The sequence below is a fragment of the Lepisosteus platostomus genome, chromosome 5, assembly GCF_059453375.1.
Source record: "Lepisosteus platostomus isolate fLepPlt1 chromosome 5, fLepPlt1.hap1, whole genome shotgun sequence".
Lineage (NCBI taxonomy): Eukaryota > Metazoa > Chordata > Actinopteri > Semionotiformes > Lepisosteidae > Lepisosteus > Lepisosteus platostomus.
This window is the reverse complement of record NC_142615.1, coordinates 23478233-23495909: the sequence shown is the minus strand read 5'-3', so window position 1 is coordinate 23495909 and position 17677 is coordinate 23478233. Positions and strand designations below refer to the sequence as shown.

Here is a 17677-nt window from a genome sequence, read left to right as displayed (position 1 = left end):
TTAGAGGTGTGGAATAATGTTGTGACTATTGCTTCATCAATAACATGCTGATTGCATGTTTCTAGATGGGTATAACAGAGATCTCAACTACTGAGGGGCCTTATTAATAATTGCTTACACTTATATAGCGCTTTTCTGGACACTCCACTCAAAGCGCTGCACTTTATTACAGAGAGGCACTGAACTTTGGGGAACGTGACATCCACCCAGTATTACTAGTAGGTTGATAAATATAAATGTTCTTTTTCCCCCCCTATTATACCTCGCGAAATATAACGATGGCCAACTCCTTAAGTCGAAATTTAAACCCTTATCAGCTACAAGACAGTCCGTCAACATCGCCGCGGCCCGAAGCGCGACCTTCGGTATGACGAATCCCACTACCACCACCAATGTACAGCCCCCACCTGGTTGATGTGACGGCAGCCATAGTGCGCCAGAACGCTTCCCACACAGCAGCTCTCAGTGGGGAGGAGAGCAGAGGGATGAAGCCAGTTCAGAGAGGGGGGTTATTAGGAGGCCATGATTGGTAAGGGCCAATGGGAAATTTGGCCAGGACGCCTGGGTTACACCCCTACTCTTTTCGAGAAACACCCCGGGATTGTTAATGACCACAGAGAGTCAGGACCTCGGTTTTACGTCTCATCCGAAGGACGGCGCCTGTTTACAGTATAGTGTCCCCGTCACTATACTGGGGTATCAGACCACAGGGTGAGCGCCCCCCTGCTGCTTCCTCAGAGACACCGCAGGAAGACAGGAGTTTGTGATGAAAGTTCATGAGGGATGGCCACACCCTAGTTCGGTCAGACTCGGCTGTCGATATTTTAGCAATCACTCCTGACTCCTCTCCTGAAACACTGTCAATACTGCACGTGATCCCCCTCTCACCCTCGCATCCCTCTCTCACCCCGTCTCCACCTGTGTAGCTGCCCCCCCTGGTCACTCCTCCTCGCTGTGCAGGGGGGGTCCCAGCCTCCTCATCCTCTGGCCAGGAGCCCTCAGCCAAGCGGGTTCAGCCAGATCATCACTCCATGATCCTTTCAGTATGCTAAATTCCTGGTGTTGTTTTTTTTCTCCCCAGAAAACTGACTGTCCGCCCCACCTCTGCGCTAAGTGGACGATGAAGTCAGGTTCCAGTGTGCCTGGTGTTTACAGGTAATACTTCAGACTGGTCGGCCTCACCTCAGGGTGTCTGGGCGTTTGATATTATACAGTTGCAATGCTGAGGCCTGTGACTGTGATGCTGTAAGGCTACAGGAGTCTCTCTGGAGATCCTGAGTGATTTCCGGCGTTCGTGTGGAAACACAGCCCCACCCTCCCGCAGTGTCCAGTCCGCAGAATTTCCTGGAGACGTGGCCTAGCCGATGGGCGACCCCGCCAGCGAGAGACTAGCTGAGGCAGGACGTTCTGTACGGTTCAGTTAATTAGACGCGCACAGATGTTGAGCTCATCGTCCTTTTAATTGTGCCATCTATGCTAACTGTAGCAGAGATCGAACTATCAAGGTGACAGATCAATAATTTTAAATTAAATAGATGCATGATATTGCTAGCGCTGATGCAAGAGGCAAGTCAGAGGAACTGAACACAGAATGGATAGGAGTCGCAGTGAGTGAGAGAGGAATGAGCTAAATTATTTAAGATGATTAAAACACTGAAGAACAGGAGACACAGTGAGAGAGAGGAGATCACAGGAAATACCTCAGTAACAAACATACTAACACACAGGACAGGAGACACAGCGAGAGAGAGGAGATCACAGAGAATCCCTCAGTAACAAACACACAGGACAGGAGACACAGCGAGAGAGAGGATATCACAGGAAATACCTCAGTTTTAATTGCAGACAACCGGACAGGAGACAGAGTGAGGAAGAGTAAATGAAACACAGTAGGATTGATAGGAGACGGGTTATGAAGAGATGGGACACACAGAGATGGAGAGAAGGGAGGCAACAGTTGAACTCGCTGGCTGAGTTAATTGACGCTGCTGTTTCTTTGGCAGATGAAGTCGGGGTCCAGAGTTTCGCTGACGTGGCAGAACCGTCCCAGCTCGGTCCCCTCCCATTCCTGCAAGTCAGTGCCCCTTCAGTCAGACCCTGTGTTCGGGGAGACACACAGGGAAGTCGCACACTGTGACAAAAGGCTCCAGAGACATCGCCGAACCACAGAATAGGTCCGGAGCATTTGTGCACCTTTTGGAATTCTTCACGTATAGTGAAAGGTGAAAATAAAACCAAGAATGGGTGACGCGTCTTTACACAGAGGCGGGTGGGGAACAAGCTGCCCAGCCTTGTTGTTGATGCCGATACCCTGGCTTCTCTCCAGATACAGGTGGATTAAATCATGGGTCCAATTAATCACTAACTACCAGACAGGCTTGAAAAACCGAATGGCGTTCTCTCGTTTTTAACCTTTCTTCAGTTCTTAGAAAACCTGCACGCAGAAAAAAAATATTTTGCATTTTTTTTACAACTTCCAACGGTCAGGTCTGTGGGTATTTAAATCTGACTAGAATGTGTATTGTTCAAAATCTCTTGTTCACTATCAGTGTTGTTGTTTTTAGTGTCCTTCTCATTACTCCTGTGGGTTTTATACTGTGGTAAAGAGTTAAAAAAGTCCTCACTTTGTGTTGCTCTCGGTTTGTTGACGGTGGCGTACTCCACATCCCTGTTGGGTAGTGTGATGTCTGTAGAGAACAGGATACGGGTCAATACTTATGTTTACTTATACTATACAGGATAAGACTTACATTAACACCATACTAAACAACAGGGCTCACTGTTCACACTCGTATTGACACTGTACAGACAACAGGACTCACTGTTCACACGCGTATTGACACTGTACTGAACAACAGGACTCACTGTTCACACACGTATTGACACTGTACAGACGACAGGATTCACTGTTCACGCTTGTATTCACGCTGTACACAACAGCAGGACTCACTATTATTACAAATGTTCACACTTGTGTTAAAACTGGACAGAGCAGCAAGAAGTTATCATGATGTTTTATTTCTGCTAGTTTAATAGATAGAAGTAAAAGATCCTCACTTTGTGCGGCTCGGGGTTTGTTGACTGTGGAGTATTCAACAGCAGTATCTGTCTGTGTTAATTCTGCAAAGAATAAAACATGTGTTCTCACCCGTTAACACTGTGCAGAGCAAGAAGGAATTCAATGAGTTAACACTGTACAGAACCGGACTCAGTGTTCACACTCGTATTGACACTGTACAGAACCGGACTCACTGTTCACACTCGTATTGACACTGTACTGAACAACAGGACTCACTGTTCACACTCATATTGACACTGTACTAAACAACAGGACTCGCTGTTCACACTCGTATTGACACTATACTGAACAACAGGACTCACCGTTCACACTTATTGATACTTTTTTGATCAACAAGACTCAGTGTTCACACTCATGTCGACACTTATCACACTCGTATTGACACTGTACTGAGCAACAGGACTCATTGTTCACACTCGTATTGACACTATACTGAACAACAGGACTAACCGTATTGACACTGTACTGACCAACAGGACTCGTGTCGACACCGTTCACACTCGAATCGACGCTGCTCACACTCGTGTCGACACTTGACACTCGTATCCAGTAATGATTGCCCAACCCACCACTTAGCAGAGCTCCCGGTGGTGGGGCTGGGGTCCAGGGGCTCTGCCCCAACTTCACCTCGCACTGACCTAGCAAGCCTGCGTACCACAGGCGTCTCGCCGCCCCCCGCCGCTGCCGTTTGAGCCCTGCGAGCCCTTACACGCGAGAAGGCAAAACCTACTTCCGCCCGCGGGCCCGGGATCCTGGATCACGGAGTAGTGGAATTCCTGCAGTGCCGCGGTTCCTGAAAGAGAGATAACGGTCAGGGAAGCGTTGCTGAAGACGCGCGGCAGGTAGGGATAACGGTCAGGGAGGGGGCCGTGTTGGCCACCCGCAGGCCGCAGAGGCAGCAGGTACGGGATCGTTCCACGCGGCCGAGAGAGAGGGGATAGAGACGCGACATTTCGACTGTGGTCTTTTCCGGCTTCACGCGCCCGAAGGAGGCTCCGCGGCCGAAACGCCGCGTCTCTTTTCCTGTCCTTTCAGCGCAGGGATAAACCTTGACCTGCTCCACTGCGGGTGAAGACAAAGTCGGTGTCGCTGGGTTTTTAAAAAAAACCCGCAGAGCCACTTCATACTTCTGACGACGATGGAAGGGGAATATTTACAAGTCCTGTTCTAAAAGGTCTTCGGATCTCACCGTTACCAGCTGGGAGTGGGGTTTGCGCCAGGCAGTAGTCGGAGTCCGTTTTCTCCAGGCGTTCTGAAACAACCCAAAACACAGGATGAGAGACCGCAGTTGTGAAATGAGTTGAAAGCCGATCATGGGCCGCCCGTTTGCTAACTGAACCAGGCTTGCTCAGGCCGGATCCATTAAAACCCACAAACTTCATGAATTGATACTTGAGCTTGCGTTGTCCTGTTCTGGGAGCGACCAGCTTTGACTTTGCTGGACCTTTTATTGACCATCATATCGGACTGCTCCAGTGAGAACTCAGCATTACAGATCTCTCAAGGTCAAACTCACAGAAGAGCCACAGACAGACAGAGACAGGATCAGAGACACAGGAGAGAGTCAGGACAGTGAAGGCGTCCTCATCGAGGAGATCAGATACACTGAGAGAAGAGCCACAGACAGAGACAGGATCAGAGACACAGTGGAGAGTCAGGACAGTGAAGGCGTCCTCATGGAGGAGATCAGATACACTGAGAGAAGAGCCACAGACAGAGACAGGATCAGAGACACAGCGGAGAGTCAGGACAGTGAAGGAGTCCTCATGGAGGAGATCAGATACACTGAGAGAAGAGCCACAGACAGAGACAGGATCAGAGACACAGGGGAGAGTCAGGACAGTGAAGGAGTCCTCATGGAGGAGATCAGATACACAGAGAGAAGAGCCACAGACAGAGACAGGATCAGAGACACAGCGGAGAGTCAGGACAGTGAAGGCGTCCTCTACTTAAATTATTACATTATACACAATTTGAGTTCATTTTAAAAAGTAAAAGGTAATGATAGGAATGCATTTTCATAAGAAAGATAATACCGATATGCATGTGATAATCTTCCTTATATCATGTAGTGTGTCATTTGGACACTTTGTGGGCTTGAAATACAAAGAAAATCATGTTCTATGGTACAAGATAAATACAAAACTTAAGCTTTTATTTTAATTAGATTTGTTTATTAAGCATAAACAATCATTTATTACATTAATATATGTGGAAATAACATTTTAGCATCATACGTTTAGTATATTTAGTCCCTAATGCTGAAAGAAATAATCATTTGTTTAATATGCACGGGTCTGTCTCAAAGGATGCAGTGCTCCTGGAGGGGCTCTCAAACCCTGCATTTCAGATGCCTAGCTGTATCCCTCACATGTGGCACCTCAGAATGACTTCTAACCTTACCTGTGGTGTCTTCAGTCCCTATTGCTCAATGCATGGTGTACGTACTACATACATGTGTCTTGAGAATGAGGAATGGGCCCCTGAGACAGTCATTTGCCTGTTTCACAAATGATCGTATTTTACTAGAGATTCTGTTTGGGATTCAGATGTGCATTCGGACAGCAATCCCTTTCAAGAAATGATACATTCTGGATGAGGTCAGAGGTGCTGGAACACTGTATTTAGGATGTGTTTGCAGTGACTGTGTGTCTCCTGCTTCAACGCAGTGATATATAGATGTGCTCCTGTAATTTATTGGTACATGCCCAGGGCAGTAAGCAGTCTGAGGATTTATTTCCAGACGGCATAGAGCAGTGAAGCAGTGAAGTAGTGCATAAAGCATAGGCAATCATTTATTACATTAATATATGTGAAAATAATATTTAAGCATCATACGTTTAGTATATTTAGTCCCTAATGCTGAAAGAAATGATCATTTGTTTAACATGCACGGGTCTGTCTCAAAGGATGCAGTGCTCCTGAAAGGGCTCTCAAACCGTGCATTTCAGATGCCTAGCTGTATCCCTCACATGTGGCACCTCAGAATGACTTCTAACCTTACCTGTGGTGTCTTCAGTCCCTATTGCTCAATGCATGGTGTACGTACTGCATACATGTGTCTTGAGAATGAGGAATGGGCCCCTGAGACAGTCATTTGCCTATTTCACAAATGATCGTATTTTACTAGAGATTCTGTTTGGGATTCAGATGTGCATGCGGACAGCAATCCCTTTCAAGAAATGATACGTTCTGGATGCACAGGCTGCCAACGTGAGTACGTGTTGGGTTCTTGGTTTGAATGCTCGAGTTGTCAGGCTGGCGTTTTTTGTTCCTGTTGGAGCCCATAAATATGAACTAGGCACTTGAGAACGTCTCTGTGCGGGTGTGCGTTTGAAATGACGTGTGTGTGCTCCTCTGTTTCAGTATAAAAAAATGCATTTAAGACATTCAGCCTTTTCATGTTCCTAATATTCTTTCCTTCTTGACAATAAGAACTAAGGTTGCTGCTGGGAGAGGTGTTAGTGGGGCCGGCAGGGGGTTCTCTCACCCTGCGGTCTGTGTGGGTCCTGATGCCCCAGTATAGTGACGGAGGACACTGGACTGTAAACAGGCGCCGTCCTTCGGATGAGACGTCAAACCGAGGTCCTGACTCTCTGTGCTCATTAACAATCCCGGGGTGTTTCTGGAGAAAAGTAGGGGTGTTACCCCAGTGTCCTGGCCTGATTCCCCCCCTGGTCTTGACCCATCATGGCCTCCTTATCACCCCCCTCTCTGAACTGGCTCCATCCCTCTGCTCTCCTCCCCACTGAGAGCTGCTGTGTGCTGAGCGGACTGGAGCATCATCCAGGTGGGGGCTGCACACTGGGGGGGCTGGAGGGGATCCCCCTGACCTGGGAAGAGCTCTGAGTGGAGAGTCCAGACTTATTAATTATTATTATTATTCGTGCTGCACTGGGCTCCTGTCCTGGCAGTGAGAGGGGGACTCTGTGATCAGGACTGATACTTATGACCGTATAATAATACACGATAGAAATGGAACACAGGGTAGCGCTGTAGTCCCTTCGAAACGTTTTGAACTGCCAGAAGAAGTTTTCACAACCCGGACTCGTGAAGGTACAGGTCTTCTCCCATCGTCCGGAGCAAGGTGTATCGTGTCCTGGTGATTTCTCCCGTTTCGAATGGAGTTTCCCCCTGACCTGGGAAGAGCCATGAGTGGAGAGTCCAGACTTATTAATTATTATTATTATTCGTGCTGCACTGGGCTCCTGTCCTGGCAGTGAGAGGGGGACTCTGTGATCAGTACAGATACTTATGACTGTATAATAATTCACGATAAAATTTAAAACAGGGTAGCGCTGTAGTCTCTTCGACACGTTTTGAACTGCCAGAAGAAGTTTTCACAACCCGGACTCGTGAAGGTACAGGTGTTCTCCCATCGTCCCAAGCAATGTCGCGTTTAATGTCGCGTTTCTACTTTATTAGAGAGAGGCACTGAACATCCCGTGATGGACTGGTGTCCTGTCCAGGTTGTGAGTGTGTGTGTGTCCTGTGATGGACTGCTGTCCTGTCCAGGGTGTGTGAGTGTGTGTGTGTCCTGTGATGGACTGCTGGTGGTCCTCTTGGCCACACGGGGGCGCTGTGGCTCCACGGGGGGGGGTTATGTTCAAGTCCCGCTGGGAATCGCACCGACGCGGTGGAGTTCGTGAACGTCCCAGACACCAAGAAAACGAGAGAGAGAAAAAAGGTCGTTTTCGGGGTTCAAGAAGCAACCCCGAGATTCAGGGAGTTTCCCCGCTGAGCTTACTCTGCCGAAAACACGCAGGTTTTATTTTTTTCCCGAGCCCCCCCTCACACAGGCCGTTTCTGTAGCGTGAAGTTGTGTTTTTTTGTGCGGCGGTCGGTGAGGGGCGAAATTGTATTTATTTTTTTCCCACGGTTTGAAACAGAAACAGCCGGGTGGTGTTGTAGAGAGGTCGACGTGCCTGGTTTTTCTCGTCTGCGAAGCCCTTTTTTTTTTGGGGGGGGGGGGGGGGGGTCGTGAGGTCCCACGTAGCGCTCGGAAAAGAAAATGGCGTCTCTTTTCCCTGCAGGACAGGGGGGGGGGGACCCGTGTTTTTTGGACGTGGCGTGGCCCCAAATTTCCGCCCATGGCCGCTAGAGGGGGGTGGAGGTTGGTCTTTCTTTGACTTGGGGGTAGGGGGGGGTTGCTAATTTCACTGAACCCCACCCCACGGAAACCCGTGTTGGACATGGGGGTGCTGAATGCGCCCTCGACGTGAATTTGTCTTTAAATTCAAGTGCAGCTTTTGTAACCCTTGGGCCGGAAACAGCTGGACCCGTTTCCCCTGCCTGTCCGAGGTGGCGACTAACGGGGTCGTACAGGGACACCCGGCTGGCCGCCGAGAGTTGGAAAGATAAAATGTCCACCTAAAAAAAAAAACAACCGCGAAAAATGGCGGCCATTTTTGTTTCGCGGCCGAGCCGTGATCGCGTCGGGGGCGACGTCACGGTGGCGTCACAATGAGCCGCCTGACGTCACAGAGCGGCCGAATCTAGCGGGGGGCAGCGCCGGAGCCCCGTGAGCTCAGAGGTGTGAAGAGAGAGGAGGAGGAAAGGACTATATAGCGCTTTCTAAACACGTGTTTCTTCCAAAAAAGATTCGCGGGTTACTTCGACTTCAATCAAATAATAGTTTCAGCTTCAGATTCACTCTGAAGTATCCCCGTGAAATCGGTAAGTCAGTTAAAAATGCCGTTGTCGAGAAAAAACAAAATAAGTTGAGAAATAAGTTGTTTTTTTTCCCGTTACTCCACTCTTATGGGTGTGATCATGCTGTAAAACGATATTGAGAGGAGGTGCACCTCTACACAAAGAGTGGTGGGGGTGGGGAACAAGCTGCCCAGCCCTGTGGTTGAAGCCGATACCCTGGCTTCTCTCCAGACACAGCTGGGTGAGCTCCTCCAGTCAGGACAGGAGGGTCTACTGTACACAGAGAGTGGCGGGGGTGTGGAACAAAGCTGATACCCTGGCTTCTCTCCAGACACAGCTGGGTGAGCTCCTCCAGTCAGGACAGGAGGCTCTTCTGTACGCCGAGGGTGGTGGGGGTGTGGAACAAAGCTGATACCCTGGCTCCTCTCCAGACACAGCTGGGTGAGCTCCTCCAGTCAGGACAGTAGGCTCTTCTATACACAGAGGGGGGCGGGGGTGGGGAACAAGCCGCCCAGCTGTGTGGCTCCGCCCCCTCCCCTCCCCTCTGTGACTCTGCTTGTCTCGGCAGGACAATGGACCGACAGAGATGCCGCACGGCCATGCGCGGTCACAGCAGGACCCGGGCCCGGCGAGGCGTCGTAAGTCCACGAGACACTTCCAGTGGTGATCTTGACTGAGGACGCGCCTCGGCTCAAGAGACAGGGTCGCGGGTCCAAGGAAAACCAAGCTGCAGGTCCATTATGGCCTTCTGAGAGCACAGATTGCCTCTGGACGTCCCACACTCTTCCTGGACACACTGTAGAGACTCACCTGTCCGGACTCTCACTGGACACACTGTAGAGACTCACCTGTCCAGACTCTTACTGGACACACTGTACACACTCACCTGTCCAGATTCTCACTGGACACAGTGTAGAGACTCACTTGTCCAGACTCTTACTGGACACACTGTACACACTCACCTGTCCAGACTCTCACTGGACACACTGTAGAGACTCACCTGTCCAGACTCTTACTGGACACACTGTAGAGACTCACCTGTCCAGACTCTTAGTGGGCCCGGTGCCCCACATCTACCCTACAGCTCCCCCCACTGACCCCTAAACTCCCGATACCCTACAGGTCCCCAGACTGACCCATAAACTCCCGATACCCTACAGCTCCCCACACTGACCCCTAAACTCCCGATACCCTACAGCTCCCCACACTGACCCCTAAACTCCCGACACCCTACAGCTCCCCACACTGACCCCTAAACTCCCGATACCCTACAGCTCCCCACTCTGACCCCTAAACTCCCGATACCCTACAGCTCCCCACACTGACCCTTAAACTCCCGATACCCTACAGCTCCCCACTCTGACCCCTAAACTCCCGATACCCTACAGCTCCCCACTCTGACCCCCACAGTCCTGATGGCCGAGAGGTCTCTGCTTGCTGTAGTGATTGAGTGAGCTCTGTGGACCTGACCTCTGTCTTGTGTCCTCGTTTCCAGCGTCTCCTTGTGGTCCGTCACTTCACCAGACCTGAAGGTGAGATCTGGGGAGGAGACAGAGCACCCCCTAACACTCCTGAGCTGGGTTACAGGGTAAGACAGCTTCTTACTCTTGGACACACCTGTCCACACTCTTTCTGGACACACTGGACACACTCACCTGTCCACACTCTTACTGGACACACTGTACAGACTCACCTGTCCACACTCTCACTGGACACACTGTACACACTCACCTGTCCACACTCTCACTGGACACACTGTACACACCCACCTGTCCAGACTCTTACTGGACACACTGTACACAACCACCTGTCCACACTCTCACTGGACACACTGTCCACACTCACCTGTCCCGGCTCTTATTGGACACACTGTACACACTCACCTGTCCAGACTCTTACTGGACACACTGTCCACACTCACCTGTCCAGACTCACACTGTCCACACTCACCTGTCCACACTTTCACTGGACACACTGTCCACACTCACCTGTCCAGATTCTCACTGGACACACTGTCCACACTCACCTGTCCCGGCTCTTATTGGACACACTGTACACACTGACCTGTCCAGACTCTTACTGGACACACTGTCCACACTCACCTGTCCAGACTCACACTGTCCACACTCACCTGTCCACACTCTCACTGGACACACTGTCCACACTCACCTGTCCAGACTCTCACTGGACACACTGTACACACTCACCTGTCCACACTCTCACTGGACACACTGTCCACACTCACCTGTCCAGGCGTAGTCTCTGCTCCTCATCCCCCCTGCGTTGTGTCTCCCCCTCTCCCCGCTGGACAGAATCCTGTGGTGTCTTCTTGTCTCCCCGAGCTCGTCCAGAAGCTGGAGAGGGCGGCCGAGCTGCAGCTGGAGCTCCCGGGGTCGCCCGGCTCGTCCCGCTCGGGCTCGCCCGACTCGTTCCGCTCAGTGTCCCCCCCCCTCCTCGCCCGAGAGCCCACTCCGCTACCCGCCTCCGGCCCCCCCTCCGGCCCCCTCAGGCCCCTGCCCGCCCCGCCCCGCCGCCCCCTCTTCATCCCCGCCATGCCCCTCGAGCCCCCCCTGCTGCCTTGGGCGGTGCCCCTGCCCCTGCCCCCACCCGTCCTGCCCCCCATCGCCCGCCCGGCCCCGCCAGGTCCCGCCTGGGGCTCCCCAGTGCGGAGGGCAAGGAGAGAGGCTGAGATGTCTGACGAGGCAAGTGGGGCAGAGTCTGTCCGTCTGTCTGTCTGTCCGTCTGTCCGTCTGTCTGTCCTTTTCTCTGTCCATCTTTCCTTCTGTCCATCTGTCCCTTTCACTGTCCTTCTGTCTTTCTGTTCTTTTCTCTGTCCATGTGTCCTTCTGTCCTTCTGACTTTCTGTTCTTTTCTCTGTCCTTCTGTCCATCTGTCTTTCTGTCCTTTTCTCTCTTTCTGTCCATCAGTCCATCTGTCCTTTTCTCTGTCTTTTTGTCCGTCTGTACTTCTCTCTTTCTGTCTTTCTGTCTGAGTCTCTCTTTTTCTCTGTGTCTGTCCCTCTCTCCCTGTGTCTTTCCATGTCTCCCTGTCTGTCCTCCGTTGTCCCAGCTGGGTCTCTCTCCCTGTGTCTCCCTGTCTGTCTCTCTGTCTGTCCTGCGTTGTCCCAGCTGGGTCTGTCTCCTCTGCTCTCTGCCTTCAGCTCTGTTCGCCGATGTACCGCCAGCCCGTCTCTCTCTCAGCCTGTCTCTTGACTTGCAGGAGGAAGAGGAGGTGGAGACAGCTCCTCCGGCAGGAGAGAGGAAGGAGGTCAGTGCTGGTCCCACCCTGGGTCTGTCCCTGGGTCTCAGTGTCTCTCTCTCTTTCAGCCCTGTCTGTCAGTGTCTCTCTCGGCCTGCTGTCTGTCTGTCCCTGCCTCTCTGTCTCTCTCTCTTTCAGCCCTGTCTCTCAGTCTGTCTGTCCCTCGATCTCAGTGTCTCTCTCTCGGCCTGCTGTCTGCCTGTCCCTGCCTCTCTGTCTCTCTCTCTTTCAGCCCTGTCTCTCAGTCTGTCTGTCCCTCGATCTCAGTGTCTCTCTCTCGGCCTGCTGTCTGCCTGTCCCTGCCTCTCTGTCTCTCTCTCTTTCAGCCCTGTCTGTCAGTGTCTCTCTCCTCCTCCTCTCTGTCCTGTGGTGTCCAGGCAGTGTGTCTCTCTCCTCCTCTCTGTCCTGTGGTGTCCAGTGGGTCAGTATTAGTGGGCTACACCCAGGCTCACTCACTGCGAGTGTGATCTCAGCAGAGTCTCGGTGCTCTTGGGACACTTGACTCACCTGTCTTTCTCTTCCTCTCCCTGTGCTGTCCCTCTCCTGCCCCCTCTCTCCCTCCTCGGACTCCAGCTAGAGGAGGTCCAATCACCATCTCTTGTGAGACAGAAGAAAAAGAAGGTGGGTAATGCTCTGATCCTCTCTTTACTCCTGTCCAGTGTCCAGTCAGTGTCCAGTCAGGGTGTCGGTATGAACCCCTCTCTCTCTCTCAGTGCAGTGTTCATGTACTGGAGTGTCCAGTCAGTGTGTCTGTATGAACCCCTCTCTCTCTCAGTGCAGTGTTCATGTACTGGAGTGTCCAGTCAGTGTGTCTGTATGAACCCCTCTCTCTCTCAGTGCAGTGTTCATGTACTGGAGTGTCCAGTCATGTGTCTGTATGAACCCCTCTCTCTCTCTCAGTGCAGTGTTCATGTCCTGGAGTGTCCAGTCCGACTCTAAACGTGACTCTCCTGTCTCTGCTTCAGAAGCGCTGGTGGGTCTTTTTAAACTCCCTGAGCTGCGTGTCGGTGGAGACAGATGATAAGGACGAGCCGATGGAGGCGGCGGAGACTGTAGGTCAGGAGAGGAAGAGCGAGGGAGAGGAGGAGCAGGCTGCCGGGAAGGACAAGAAGAGGAAGAGGAGGGGCAGGTGAGCAGACAGGGGGGCACCGCCCGGTCGTGTCTGTGATTCAACGAGGAGTCTCCTCTTGCTGTTTGATGTCATGGTGACGTCTGTGTCTGTGTCCCTCACACCTGCATTAACAATATTCTTTCCAGGTTCCTTTCCTGGTTCTGTGCCTGCTAAGATCTGGACTGGACTGTGCTGGACCGGAGCTGAGGAGCCCCAGACTGTGCTGGACCGAAGCTGAGGGGCCGTAGACTGGACTGGACCTAAGCTGAGGGTCCCCAGACTGGACTTAATCTGTATTGTAATTTTTGTTCTTTTGTTAAGCATCATTAAAATGGTTTAAAAAAAAATCTGTTTAGCTTTTGTTTTTTTCCCTCCCCCACCCTGAAACGAACGAACAGAGTCTGTCCTTCTCTTTCATCCCGGAGAGTTTCTGGTTGACGGATTGAGGCCGAGAGCCCTCATCGTCGGCGTACCACCAGTTAGCGGGGATATAGCAAGGGGGGGCACCGTGTCCAATACTCCTTGAAACGAGACAGATTTCAAGCCACCTCCTTCTGAAGAGCAGGAAGTCGACCACGAAGTCCAGGGTGTCCTAGGAAGCTCTTTAGCCCTCGTTTGCCCAGCAGCCATCTCACCCTGCAGCTCCCAGCTGGCAGCCCCCTCCCCACTGGAGCCCAGCAGATGGGAGCCTGGTCAGTACCTGGAGGGGAGACTCCTGGGAAAAACTGAGGTTGCTGCTGGGAGAGGTGTTAGTAGGGTCAGCAGGGGGCGCTCACCCTGCGGTCTGTGTGGGTCCTGATGCCCCAGTATAGTGACGGGGGACACTGGACTGTAAACAGGCGCCGTCCTTCGGATGAGACGTCAAACCGAGGTCCTGACTCTCTGTGCTCGTTAACAATCCCGGGGTGTTTCTGGAGAAGAGTAGGGGTGTTACCCCAGTGTCCTGGCCTGATTCCCCCCCTGGTCTTGACCCATCATGGCCTCCTAATCACCCCTGTCTCTGAACTGGCTCCATCCCTCTGCTCTCCTCCCCACTGAGAGCTGCTGTGTGCTGAGCGGACTGGAGCATCATCCAGGTGGGGGCTGCACACTGGGGGGACTGGAGGGGATCCCCCTGACCTGGGAAGAGCTCTGAGGGGAGGGTCCAGACTTATTAATTATTATTATTATTCGTGCTGCACTGGGCTTCAGTCCTGGCAGTGAGAGGGGGACTCTGTGATCAGGACAGATACTTATGACTGTATAATAATACACGATAGAAATGGAAACAGGGTAGCGCTGTAGTCTCTTCGAAACGTATTGAACTGCCAGAAGAAGTTTTCACAACCCGGACTCATGAAGGTACAGGTCTTCTCCCTTCGGCCGGAGCAAGGTGTATCGTGTCCTGGTGATTGCTCCCGTTTTGAACGGAGTTTAATGTTGCGTTTCTACTTTATTAGAGAGAGGCACTGAACATCCTGTGATGGACTGGTGTCCTGTCCAGGGTGTGTGAGTGTGTGTGTGTCCTGTGATGGACTGCTGTCCTGTCCAGGGTGTATGAGTCTGTGTGTGTCCTGTGATGGGCTGGTGTCCTGTCCAGGGTGTGTGTGTGTACTGTAATGGACTGGTATCCTGTGAAGGACTGGTGTCCTGTCCAGGGTGTGTGTGTGTCCTGTGATGGACTGGTGGATCACAATATTAATTCTCCTCCTTGATTCCCTCCTTCATCGCCAGAGTGAAAGCGGGACACGGCAGTAAAAGCTCAGCCCTGCGGGTGGTGGTCCTCTCGGCCACACGGGGGCGCTGTGGCTCCACGGGGGGGGTTATGTTCAAGTCCCGCTGGGAATCGCACCGACGCGGCGGAGTTCGTGAACGTCCCCGACAACAAAAAAACGAGAGAGAGAAAAAAGGTCGTTTTCGGGGTTCAAGAAGCAACCCCGAGATTCAGGGAGTTTCCCCGCTGAGCTTACTCTGCCGAAAACACGCAGGTTTTATTTTTTTCCCGTGCCCCCCCCCCCCACACACACAGGCCGTTTCTGTAGCGTGAAGTTGTGTTTTTTTGCGCGGCGGTCGGTGAGGGGCGACATTTTATTTATTTATTTTTTTTCCCACGGTCTGAAACAGAAACAGCCGGGTGGTGTTGTAGAGAGGTCGACGTGCCTGGGTTTCCTCGTCTGCGAAGCCCGTTTTTTTTGGGGGGGGGGGGGTCGTGAGGTCCCACGCAGCGCTCGGAAAAGAAAATGGCGTCTCTTTTCCCCGCAGGACGGGGGGGACCCGTGTTTTTTGGACGTGGCGTGGCCCGAAATGTCCGCCCTTGGGCGCTAAAGGGGGGTGGAGGTTGGTCTTTCTTTGACTTGGGGGTCGGGGGGGGTGCTACTTTCACTGAACCCCACCCCACGGAAACCCGTGTTGGACGTGGGGGTGCTGAATGCGCCCTCGACGTGATTTTGTCTTTAAATTCAAGTGCAGCTTTTGTCACCCTTGGGCCGGAAACAGCTGGACCCGTTTCCCCTGCCTGTCCGAGGTGGCGACTACCGGGGTCGTACAGGGACACCCGGCTGGCCGCTGAGAGTTGGAAAAATAAAATGTCCGCCCCCCCAAAAAAAACAACCGCGAAAAATGGCGGCCATTTTTGTTTCGCGGCCGAGCCGTGAGCGCGTCGGGGGCGACGTCACGGGGGCGTCACAATGAGCCGCCTTACGTCACAGAGCGGCGGATTCTAGCGGGGGGCGGCGCCGGAGCCCCGTGAGCTCAGAGGAGTGAAGAGAGAGGAGGAGGAAAGACCTATATAGCGCTTAATAAACAGAATCGCTCTTCAGTATCCCCGTGAAATCGGTAAGTCAGTCAAAAGCGCCGCTGGCAAGAAATAACAAAATAAGTGGAGAAATAAGTTGTTTTTTTTTTACCGTTACTCCACTCTTATGGGTGTGATCGTGCTGTAAAAAGATATTGAGAGGAGCTGCACCTCTACACAGAGGGTGGTGGGGGTGGGGAACAGGCCGCCCAGTCCGTGTGGTTGAAGCCGATACCCTGGCTTCTCTCCAGACACAGCTGGGTGAGCTCCTCCAGTCAGGACAGGGGGCTCTTCTGTACACAGAGGGGGGCGGGGGTGGGGAACAAGCCGCCCAGCGGTGTGGCTCCGCCCCCTCCCCTCCCCTCTGTGACTCTGCTTGTCTCGGCAGGACGATGGACCGACAGAGATGCCGCACGGCCGTGCGCGGTCGCAGCAGGACCCGGGCCCGGCGAGGCGTCGTAAGTCCTCCCCTCCCGCCCGCCGTCCAGCGTCCAGCGTCCAGCGTCCAGCCCTCCTCCGACTGGCCTCTCCGCCCCCAGCAGCGCTCGCTGTATTATAATAATAATAATAATAATAAACTTCACTGATAGAGCACCTTTCACACACATAGCAGCGCAAAGCGCTTGACAGACCAGGTCTCACGGTAGCACCTCCAGACGAGGAGAGACACTTCCAGTGGTGATCTTGACTGAGGACACGCCTCGGCTCAAGAGACAGGGTCGCGGGTCCGAGGAACACCAAGCTGCAGGTCCATTATGGCCTTCTGAGAGCACAGATTGCCTCTGGACGTCCCAGACTCTTCCTGGACACACTGGACACACTCACCTGTCCAGACTCTTCCTGGACACACTGTAGAGACTCACCTGTCCAGACTTTCACTGGACACACTGTACACACTCACCTGTCATGACTCTCACTGGACACACTGTACACACTCACCTGTCCAGACTCTCACTGGACACACTGGACACACTCGCCTGTCCAGACTCTTACTGGACACACTGTACACACTCACCTGTCCAGACTCTCACTGGACACACTGGACACACTCACCTGTCCAGACTCTCACTGGACACACTGGACACACTCGCCTGTCCAGACTCTTACTGGACACACTGTACACACTCACCTGTCCAGACTCTCACTGGACACACTCACCTGTCCAGACTCTCACTGGACACACTGGACACACTCACCTGTCCAGACTCTCACTGGACACACTGTAGAGACTCACCTGTCCAGACTCTCACTGGACACACTGTACACACTCACCTGTCCAGACTCTTACTGGACACACTGTAGAGACACACTCATCTGTCCAGACTCTCACTGGACACACTGTACACACTCACCTGTCCACACTCTCACTGGACACACTGTACACACTCACCTGTCCACACTCTCACTGGACACACTGTAGAGACTGCCCAAGGCCCCTAGTCTCGACACGACTGGGCTGGGCTGTGTGGTTAGAGCTGTCTCAGAGATGGGCTGTCTGGCGTCTTCACAGGTCACACCGGTCAGGCCGAACCCGGACTGGCAGCGGGAGAGGTCCCGGCCCAAGTCCCGGTGCTTTTCCGTAAGTCTGACCCGGTCGCCTTCCGCGAGACTGGACCGGCCGCCCTGTGGTGGGCCCGGTGCCCCACATCTACCCTACAGCTCCCCACACTGACCCCTAAACTCCCGATACCCCACAGCTCCCCACACTGACCCCTAAACTCCCAATACCCTACAGCTCCCCACACTGACCCCTAAACTCCCGATACCCTACAGCTCCCCACACTGACCCCTAAACTCCCGATAC

At 52.7% G+C, this 17677-nt stretch overlaps 1 long non-coding RNA gene across 1 annotated transcript in view; it reads right to left on the bottom strand.

Annotated features, from left to right (window-relative positions):
• Positions 1-1672: 1672 nt before the first annotated feature.
• LOC148665103 (uncharacterized) overlaps positions 1673-17677 on the bottom strand; it is a 27703-nt gene continuing 11698 nt past the window's right edge. Inside the window, exon 3 of the long non-coding RNA XR_015936547.1 lies at positions 1673-2097. This is a non-coding gene — a long non-coding RNA (uncharacterized LOC148665103). The remainder of the gene's footprint in view (positions 2098-17677) is intronic.